This window comes from Leptonychotes weddellii, chromosome 2 (genome assembly GCF_054177405.1).
Source record: "Leptonychotes weddellii isolate Sample4059 chromosome 2, ASM5417740v2, whole genome shotgun sequence".
In the NCBI taxonomy this organism is placed as follows: domain Eukaryota; kingdom Metazoa; phylum Chordata; class Mammalia; order Carnivora; family Phocidae; genus Leptonychotes; species Leptonychotes weddellii.
In genome coordinates, this window is record NC_138370.1 from 75,161,277 (window position 1) to 75,172,397 (window position 11,121).

Consider the following 11,121-nt stretch of genomic DNA (forward strand, 5'->3'; position numbering starts at 1 on the left):
TTTTCTTTTTCCCTTTTTCAACCAACATCTTATTAATCCCTTTTTAAAAAAATCTTTTTATTTTTCATTTTTAGAGTCATATTCTATCCCTTCATAGTAGTTAACCTTATTTTTGGTATATATATATAAGTTGTTCTCTCTTTAAAATTTTGGGATACTAGTTTCTTCTAACAGACCAAAATATACCCTAAATCTCTAGTGTATGGCTTTGTTCTAGTCTCCTGCCTGATCACATTCTCTCCCTTTTTATTTTTTTTAAATCCTCTTCTTTCTTTTTTCAACCAACTTCTTATCTTATCAATTCCTTTTATAAAATCTTTTATAATTTTCATCTTTACAGTCATATTCTATCCCTTCATCGTATTTAGCCTTACTTTTGTATATATATAAGTTTTCTTTCTTTAAAATTTTGGGAGGCACTTTCTTCTAATGGATCAAAATACACCCAAAATCTAGTGTGTGACACTGATATACACCAGCCTGATCATATTTGATCATATTCTGTTTTTTTGTTTGTTTTTAACTTTTTCTTTTTCTTTTCTTTTTTCTTTCTTTCCCTTTCTTTTCCCCCAGTTTCAGGTCTCTTCTGATTTGTTTAGTGTATATTTTTCTGGGGTTGTTGTTACCCTGTTAGCATTTTGTTCTCTCATTCATCTATTCTCCTATGGAAAAAAATGACAAGATGGAAAAAATGACCTCAAAAAAAAGAACAAGAGGCAGTATGACTGCCAGGGACATAATCAATGCAGACATTAGTAAGATGTCAGAACTAGAGTTCAGAGTGATGATTTTAAAATACTAGCTGGGCTTGAAAAAAGCATGGAAAGTACTAGAGAAACCCTTTCGGGAGAAATAAAAGAACTAAAATCTAACCAAGTCAAAATCAAAAAGGCTATTAATGAGGTGCAATAAAAAATGGAAGCTCTAACTGCTAGGATAAATGAGGCAGAAGAGAGAATTAGTGATAGAAGACCAAATGATGGAAAATAAAGAAGCTGAGAAAAAGAGAGAAAAACAACTACTGGACCATGAGGGCAGAATTTGAGAGATAAGTGATACCATAAAATGAAACAATATAATAATTGGGATCTCAGAAGAAGAAGAAAGAGAGAGAGGGGCAGAAGATATACTGGAGCAAATTATAGCAGAGAACTTCCCTAATTTGGGGAAGGAAACAGGCATGAAAATCCAGGAGGCACAGAGAACTCCCCTCAAAATCAATAAACACAGGTCAACACCCCAAAATCTAATAGTAACACTACCGAGTCTCAGAGACAAAGAGAAAATCCTGAAAGCAGCTCAGGAGAAGAGATCTGTAACCTACAATGGTAGAAACATTAGATTGGCAACAGACCTATCCACAGAGACCTGGCAGGCCAGAAAGGACTGGCATGATCTATTCAGAGCACTAAATGACAAAAATAGGCAGCCAAGAATACTATATCCAGTTAGGCTGTCATTGAAAATAGAAGGAGAGATGACCTGAGCCGAAGGCAGCTGCTTAACCAACTGAGCCACCCAGGCGCCCCAACAATTTTTTTGTTTTGCTGTTGTTGACTCAGAAATTGTCCTTACAACTCCTCATAAGACCACATGACTTCCTAGACCACCAAATACTCTCTTCACTTTTATTGTCCATAGCTGCTAAATACTCCTGCTTTGTCTCCTGGGAGCCGACTAGGGGTTTATATCTCTATTATCCTAACAGACACAACTCCCAGGGGATTTTGCTATCCATTCCTTATGGATAACAAACTGAATTTTTAAGGCTTCGGGGGCAAGACATGGTATCTGACCATTCTGGCATTGCTACTGTCTTTGCTCTGTTCTGATGTAACACAATAGCACTATCCCTTGATTCAAATTCTTGAGTTTTGATGCCATGATGAGAAAGAAGTGGACTAAAATTTTGCTTCAATTTTAGAGTCTCAGAGTTGATTCTTTCTTTTTTTTTTTGTATATCCTTCTCTAAAACATTTACTTCTACTATAGTTTTGACCAAATTTCTTGTTGTTTTAAGCAACTTCTAGCTATCTCTCATTTATACTTGAATTGCCATGCTCCTGGCAATGTTATCAGAGAAATTTTAAAATCTTTATTAGCCAGAAGTAAGCCTTCCTTACAATCATTTGTACCTATGCATATTTTTCCCGTTAAGATGACAAAAAAGTAAAATTTTATATTCTATTAAATAATTTATAATTCTAAAAGTTCTAAATAATTATTATTTTAATAGTTTTGTAATAAGCTCTTGAGTGAGTCAGTTATAATCTATCTCAGTGGTTGGTAAACTATGGCTCCCCAACCCAATCCTACTTTTGTGCATACAATTTTGGAACTCATTCGAATTTTACTGGAACTCATTTATTTAGGTGACTGCTTTTGTGTTACAACAGCAGAGCTGAATAGTTGTGACAGAGACCATATGGCTTGCAAAGCATAAAATATTTACTATCTGTCCCTTTATGTAAAAAGTTTGCTGACCTTGATCGAGGTTATTGTGGACTTTTAAGACTTTAAGATTTTAAGACTTTGCACAGGAAAAACCACTAAAACAGAAATAATGGAACATTTAGAAATATTTGATAAGTGAAAAGCAGTGACAGGATAAGAACTGCAATGGGATGAAGGGGGATTAAGACTTTTCGATGTCTAGCATGCAGTATGGATTGCTGTGCATATTATACGTCTTCATTCACTAAACCCTAACAACCCCTATGTCTTCCTTTTATCTTTTCACAGGCAAACTTCCTCTGATAAGTTTTGGAGGGGACAAGAATTATTTTTCATATTTTCTTCTTAATCCAGACAAACTCCAATGTTTCCCAAAGTAACCTGGTTTCTGATAGTCTTGGCTCTGATAAAGAAAACTCTTTTTTTAGATTAAAATTGTGCTGTCTTAGAAATTTACAATGAACATATGTCAAATATTTTATTTAACTTGGTGAGGGAACTAGTGAGATGTTCTTATTGAATCAAAGGAGAATTTAAATAATTTGCATGCAATAAAGAAATGCTAAAATAAGCTAACAAATAGATTCAAAAAGTGGTCTAGCAATAATCTATAATCAGTTGCTTTCTACTGGATGCAACAGATTTATATTTCTAAGACAAGAATTATTTGAATTATCATCAGTTTTTTTTTTTAATAGAGTTGTAAAATAGCTCAAATAGAATCAAAGGCAGGGATAACCCAGATAGAATAAATGAATTTGGAGCCCGCTACTCTTTTCTGACCCAACTCAAAGTGAGTTTTTCCTGACAGCTCAAATGATCCACTTCTCTCCTTGTGTACTTTATTACCAATATGGACCCTGCCTTTTTTCACTTGTTCTTGCAGCACTGTGGTTTTCAGAAGGGATATACTGCCCTTTGGGGGCTAATGCCCAAAGGTAGCTCCATAGCTCAAGTACCAAAAAGGAAAATATTAGACATTACTGCCCAAAGACCTTAATCACTCTTCTCTCCATAGAGTAGGTATTTCTAAAAGTTCTACTATTGTATGTTCTCATTCAGCTTTCTACTTCAATAGCCTGTAGAAAGTCAATACTCTTTATTGTGCAAAGAAATTCAGCATTCTCTTTATCTCATCCTTGGACCTGACTATATGTCCAATGATGTGAAAATGTTGAGGTTTGGAGCAAACTGTCAAGAAAGAATTCTTGAGTCATCTTTGGTACAAAAAGGTGTGTGTGTGTGTGTGTTTAAGATTTTTTTTATTTATTTGCCAGAGAGAGAGAGAGAGAACAAAAGCAGGGGGAGTGGCAGGCAGAGCGAGAAGCAGGAACCCCGCCAAGTAAGGAGACCAATGCAGGACTCAATCCCAGGATCCTGGGATCATGACCTGAGCTTAAGGCAGATGCTTAACCAACTGAGCCACCCAGGTGTTCCCAAAAAGGTGGTTTTATTAAAGCATGGAGACAGGACCCAAAGGCAGAAAGAGCTGCACTGGAGTCTTGAGGAGTGGATGATTACATACTTTCAAGTTGGGAGGGGGTTAGGGATAGCATATATCTCTAAGGAATTTGGAAGCAAGGGGCTAGTGGTTGTTAGGAAAAGATCACTTATAACTGTCTAGTAAAACCTCAGTCATGAGACCCTTCGGATGTAGATCAGTGGGCCATACGCTTAGAAGATGATTGCTAACATATATCTTGGTGTGGGGGGATGTGGGTAGAGATGAAGGAAGTTTTCAAAGGAATTTTTATATGTTAAAGGAGACTTACAGGATCCTGGAGGTCAGGATAATGTTAAGCTAAGATTGCCTTTTGCCCTTAGCAGAGTATTAACATTGAGGCAGTTGAGTTCCTGGAGAAAGTTCGCTCTGCCTGTCTCAAGGACTTGTCATTGGGCTGTAAGTTGTAAGGACATTTAATTTTTTTCTTTTTCCTTTGTTCTCCACATCACCCAAGAAGCTGCAAATGGTCAATTGAAAATTTCCACTGAGATCAATCAGGCATTTTCCCTAATTTAAAGAATAAATGAACCAGCCTCTCTGAAGGCAAAATTATATCAGTTCTCTAGAGGACAATGGTGTCTGTAGTTGGTTTTTGCTTTTAACTCAATAGCAGTTTCTTTTTCCAAGATGAAAGATATTGCAGGAAAAAAAAAGTAGGATAATGAATATGGACAGTTCTAAGTTCAGAGTTAGGTTTGTTATTTTTATTGAGTTGTTAGGGAAGACCTCCCTGGTGAGAGATTCAGATGAAGTGAAGGAAGATCTGGGGAGAGAGCAGTCCAGACAGAGAACTAACCAGTACAGACTCCCTAACTGTTAGTGTATTTGATGAAGAACAAAGAAGTCAGTGTAGCTGAGCAGACTGTGTGAAGAGGCGTATTAGAGGATATCAAAGGATGTGGTAGAAGTCAGCTCATGCAGAGCCTTATTGGTAAAGACCTTATTTGACTATAATTTATCTTTTTTTTTCCCCCAGAAGAGACAGTTTTGCCTATTTTCTCAGTATGATTGTTCATTGTCTTACTCTCAAAGTGTGTCAGTTTAGATAATAAATTGTATGGGCAACCTTACTTATACATTATTGTAAAAACTTTAGCTATTTTTTAGTGAAATTAAGGCCAGTGTAAAATTTTGAGAAGAATGATATAAAGACATATGGATTTTTTAATTTTTTATTTTATTATGTTATGTTAATCAAAGACATATGCATTTTAAGAGGATAAAATTAACTAAAAGAATATTGGGATTATCTTCATGGATGCTGAAATTGATAAGGAAAATCTGTGTCCTAAGATGGCCGACAGAGCCAGTGAGAGAGTCCCAGTCCTTGCCCCAGGGCTCTTCTGGGTCCTTCTCCCTGCCCTGCTTCACTCACGTGCCAAAAGTGCCAAGTATGCGGAAGTAGAAGGGTATAAATTTTCCCCTTTGTACTCGGGGCTCAGACCTTTGGAGACCACTCTCCTCTGAGCCTGCCAGCATTAAATAAACCTCCTATCCTCCAAGATCTCCGGGTGCTGCTTGGTTCTTCCATCGGGCGATCCAGTCCAGGTTCCATAACAAAATCACCAACAATTATGCCAGGAGTGAAACACTTGAGCTGTAGAAGAGGAAAAATATCTTTCCTCTATCTGTCTTAGGCTCTTACCTAGGTCTTTGAAGTGAAAGAGAGCAAGAGAAAAATATACATAGTTAAGTTTGACACAGGAGCCTTCATAAGGAAATGAAGACTCAAAGAAGTATTTATTTATTTAAGTAGGTTTCACACTGGGTGTGGAACACTTGAACACTTGAACTCAAGACCTGAGCTGAGATCAAGAGTCTGACACTTAACTGACTGAGCCACCCAGATGCCCTGGCTGAAAGAAGTATTTAAACCAGAGCACTTTTATGCTAACTTTGATGAAGAGTGGAAAATGTGATAGGACTGAGGGTATGAGCTAAGTGTAGCAAACTTCCGGGAAATCAGCAAAGCCTATTGTTTCAGATTTTTCTCTGCATTCCTCCTTTGGAGATGAGGATGCTCCTTTCTTCCCAGTAGGCAGGTACCTCTCATGTTTAAGGACCTGCTTCAAAAAAGAAGGTCAGAGAGAACTTCCTGCATCTACCATCTCTCAAATTCCTTCTGCTTAAAATAATAACTATGCTAACGTGTCATATTTTGGGGTAATATGTCTTGAATCTCATCAGAGCCAATTGCTAAAATCTTCTAGGAACGAGATTCAAGAGAGTAGATATCAAGCAGCAAAAAACCAGGATCCTTGAAAGAGAAGTAGCAGATGAGGGCGGAGGAGGGAGTGGAGAAGGTAGACCCCCGTTTATTGTCTAGAGAGTGTTTCTAGGAACAGGGCAGTAAGGGAAAGCCAAGGGAAGCCTGGCAGTGTCTCTGTAGTCAGGGGACAGAACTGAGAGTCCAGGAAGACCAAGGCCATGAGAGTTCATAAGGCAGAGTACAGAAGAAAGAAAGCTGCACAGAAAGAGAACTCTGAGACCCAGAGTGGGTCCCTCATGATATATTCAACTGAATATTGAGAAGCGCAAGTCTGTGAACACACTGCTTGATGGCTACAAGAACCCTCTGAAAGGATTAGAGATATCAATTTCTGGAACTCACTTAGAGCCTAGAATAGTATTTGTTCCCACCAGCCAGAATGGAAGGCACAAAAAGAAGACAGAGAAAAAAACTGTCACTAGTTGATGTTACACAGGTTGTATCGGAGTTATGGTACTTAACGGTTACTACCAAAAAGAAGGTTTAGCTGGAATAGTGACTAAAAGAAGATCTAAACAGGGAAAAAAAAAGAAAGAAAGAAAAAAGAAATGATAATGGTGCCTTTGGAAAAATTGCTACTGTTAGAGGCTGGTGAATTGAGGATACTGGTAAACAGTTGCCACAGGGTGATAATCTAGGCTAAAGGAAGCTATGGATTTCAAGCATTATGATATGCCATCAGTGAGATCAGTGAGCCCCCCTACTTACAGACCCATATTTTGTCTTTCCAAAATCTTCTTTTAAAGGGACGAGAGCAGAAGTGTATCTGCCTTACTCTGGTGGAACATGATGCAACATAAAATGCCTAAAGCAGTGCTTCTCAAACCTTAATCTATTAAATAAAACTTATCTGGGAAATCTTGTTAAAATGGAAGTGAGTCAATAGCTTGGGGTTGGACCAAATATTCTGTACTTCTAAGTTTCCCTGTGGAGCCTCTGCTGTTGGTACGTAGACCACACTCTGAGTAGCAACAGTCTAGAGGTTTTAAAGTGCTGTGCACACTTTAATTAGGGGTCCTAAAAATTGGGCGGTGGAGTCTAAGTTTTTGTGGTACCAAGGGGTATATACAACTTCTGCTATACTACTAAGTGATATTTTTCCCAAGGAAGTTGCCTAATGGAAATGCTATGTAAAGGATATCAGAGCAGTAAACCTTTTAGGACAAAAAAAAAAAAAAGGCTAGGTAGATAATTTTACAAGCTACATTTGCAATATATTTTCAAGATAAAACATACTTATAGGCTTAATGGATTTATATTTGGTTGCCCTTTTGTATGTAAAACGATTTAATCTTGAACCTCATAAGAACCTCAATAAGATAATGAAGTGTTTATATACAAAAATGGAATGGTAGAAATGTGAGAACTTTGAAGGTTAATCCACTGACAATACAATGTCAATTTATGTGCTTCTATATTGTAAACTAAATCAATTCTAAAAGTAAAAGAAATTATAGACAAATGGACAGTGACCTCAAAAATTCCTTCTATTGCTGACCTTAATAATTGCCAGTATTTAATGCCTAGACTGCAGTTTTCTGAAGATACTAAGAGAATCAGAATCAACTTAGAAAAAAAATAATTCCTTTTAAACCATCTCAGATCACAAGTGGCCAGAAGAAAATTGATCTTAGAGATCTACTAATGTAAATGGACATTCAAGCAAGATGCTTTCTATTATATTCTCTATGTCCTTTGGCTTTTATTTTAGAAAACTGAAAGGAGCCAAGGAAGTTATGAACTGAGAGGAGTAGCCTTTTCTTCAAGACATTCTTCAACAGGACTGAAACTTCACCATCACTAAAAGGCAGACAGGCCAGAAAGGAGCAGCTTATTGTTAAGTCAGTCATTGAACTGGCAATAGGTGTTTTTAATCTTTCTGAGTCCTGGCATACCTAGGAGCTAGACTGGAAAGATACTGAAACTTTGTGACTTGAGAACAAACCATGATGTTGCTTGTAAAACTGGCCTGGGTGAAGGAACATTTAGGCAGTTTATTTCATAATGGGATTTGTGAACCAGTGACAGACCTGATTTCAGTCAAGGTCCTATTTCAGTAACTGTTGGTGCTAAAGGTGGTGATTTTCTCCCCACTCTCATTGCCCCTTATTTTGCATCTCCCTGCCAGCTGTGCAATTTACCGGGGGTTTGGCATGGCCACTGGAGTTCGTTATTCAGCATTGTATCTCAGAAATGCTATTTTCCATTTATTTCCCATGAAATGAAATGAAAAGACTAGTGTTTCCAAAATTTATTCAAGCAATCATTTGCTTCTCTCTTATTTCCTTGGGGATAGAGGCTCGTTGACTCTGGCAGGCATTCTGTACTTTTCCTTAGGTGCTTCTCACTGATAAGTAGAAAGAAAATGTTTTATCATATAGAAACTGAAAGAACCTCTTGCAAAATTCTCCTACCGATAGTCTTTGGCTATCTTTTTAGAAGCAAAGAAAGATTTGTCTATCAGTTTATCCAACATACTATCTGCCTAATTTTCAGGCCGTATTGCAGTTTGATTTAAAGCCCCAGGAGGCGCAAAATATATATTGTGAATTCAGTGTCCATGACAATTTATGATAGACAATTGTAAAAATACAATTTAGAAAAAGAAATTTTGTTATGCTTTGGGAATTGTAAAAGCTTTTCAGCTTGGGTAGAAAGTGGGAAATGAATATAGTGAGTTCCAAAAGAATTTTCTTCCTTTCTCTCTCCCTTCCTCTCACTTCTCTCTCTCCCTTCCCTTCCTTCTTTAGAGTTAACACCACCAACCATAGCAACCAAGATGTTAGGACAATCGCTAGGTGGAAATGAGGTCTAGACTTAATTATATCACTTTAATGATGCTGTATGGTGGTGTAGGGTTTTTTAAGACTTGACTTCTGAAATAGGCCACTGTTAAGGAATTTTAAGCCTATTTTGTAATTTGGGTGTAATATTGAGAGTGTGCCTATATACTCTGTGGCTTCTTTTTTTTTTTAATGTTATGTGCCCTCAATTCAGTTGAGAAAACAGTTATGGAGAACCAAGGATTGGCAAAGCATTGTGCAATGAAAAACTGGTGATGCCCAAATGGATTAGAGATGACTTCTGTCCATTTATGGAGGAGAGAATTACTTGCAAAATAATATATAAGACAATTTCTGAAAAGCGCTGTAATTAATCATACATTTGGTGAGCTTGTGCTTTGTGACAGGCACTACCCAAAGCAATGGTCATGCCAGACAAAAAGACACATCCTTGCCCTTAAGGAACTTGTAATCAAAATTTAGATTGATAAAGAGGCACATGATTGGTGTCTATAATAATTGCTATAAAGAACACAGGCACATATACAGTGAGTCGCTGAAATTTATTTATATCAAAGGTGGTATGTACTATCTCTAGGTATATATACTGGCATTTCAATGGCAGACATGAATATCAGATTATAACATGGCTAAGACAGGACAGAGCCCCGTACTCCAGGCAGTAACTACAGTTTGAGTGAGATTGACAGAAGAAAGTTATTAGCTGTTTCATCGACCTATCCATCCTCTTTCTCTGTTCTCCAAGCAACATGGTCTTATATGTGTGAGGAAGCCAAAATCTGTATTTCCAATTATAATCTCATTCTGGCCTGGTTTGCAGTGGAATATCTTTAACATTTTCTCATCCATACCAAACCAAACCAAACCAAACCAAATAACAACCAAAAAGCTCATCTGCATATTTTGTTTGTTTTTAAACACCACCTTAGTGTTATGGTTTTGCTCTTCTTTCCATTCCCTTCCAAATCAGTCACCAATTCCTATGGATGCCTTTCACTGTAATGCATTAGCTGCAAATCTGTCTGTGAAGTTCTTGATTCTTAATCTAAATCTGGATTCCCATCTTTTTCTTCTACTTCTATTGTGGCCTTCACACTGTAGTCCTTGATTTATTCTTTTTAGTTCTATAATACATGTTTATAATACTTCATACTACTCCCAGTTTGGGAATCAAAAGTACATCTTTGTTCTCCATAAATTACAGTCTTAATTCTTCAATCTAGCAATTAAGGCTTACCATAATTATTGTAATTTTAACAGCACAAATCAACATACATAATACTGTAAAGTTTACAAAGCAGATTCATATTGTGGTCATGACATCAATCTTAAGGGATAGGTAGCATGCATTATTTTCCTGGGAGAGAGAGAGAATGACTTTGCCAAGGCAACAGGGCAATTCATAATACCCTAATTTGAATTTAAGTCTTCTGCACTCAAAATTGGATATTCTAAAATACAATGATTAATATGACTATACATATCAAATGTCCCCAGAATGACACTTTTCTTCCAGAGTAATGGGTTACTTGACCATATACATATCTCCCTCAACCTGAAATTTTTGTTGCTGTTTATTCCATATCTATTATTCCCTCAAAACACCAAACATCTTTTTTTCTTTAAAGATTTTATTTATTTGACAGAGAGACACAGTGAGAGAGGGAACACAAGCAGGGGGAGTGGGAGAGGGAGAAGCAGGCTTCCCGCTGAGCAGGGAGCCCGATGCGGGGCTCGATCCCAGGACCCCGGGATCATGACCTGAGCCGAAGGCAGATGCCTAATGACTGAGCCACCCAGGTGCCCAACACATCTCCTTTAAAATACCATTTTTGGGTAGAATTTATCTTAATTTTTGAAGTAATAAAATTTAAATTAATTGTTTCCCATACTTACTCAAATTTTACTACACTATTTTTCTTTGCTGTGTTACAGTTTCTTTTATATTTGTATCTTTTGTTTCCTTTAGCTCTTCAAGGCATAGTACATTTTGATATTTTAGAATATTTAATAAAATTGTTTGCACATAACAAATATTTACTGAATGTTTGTCAATTCATTAACTGGTATTCCCCACTGCATATTGTCTT

General features: G+C 37.0%; 1 long non-coding RNA gene across 1 annotated transcript in view; it reads right to left on the reverse strand.

The window, feature by feature from the left end:
• LOC145720322 (uncharacterized) overlaps positions 1-11,121 on the reverse strand; it is a 217,015-nt gene that overhangs the window by 149,534 nt on the left and 56,360 nt on the right. The window lies entirely within an intron of this gene.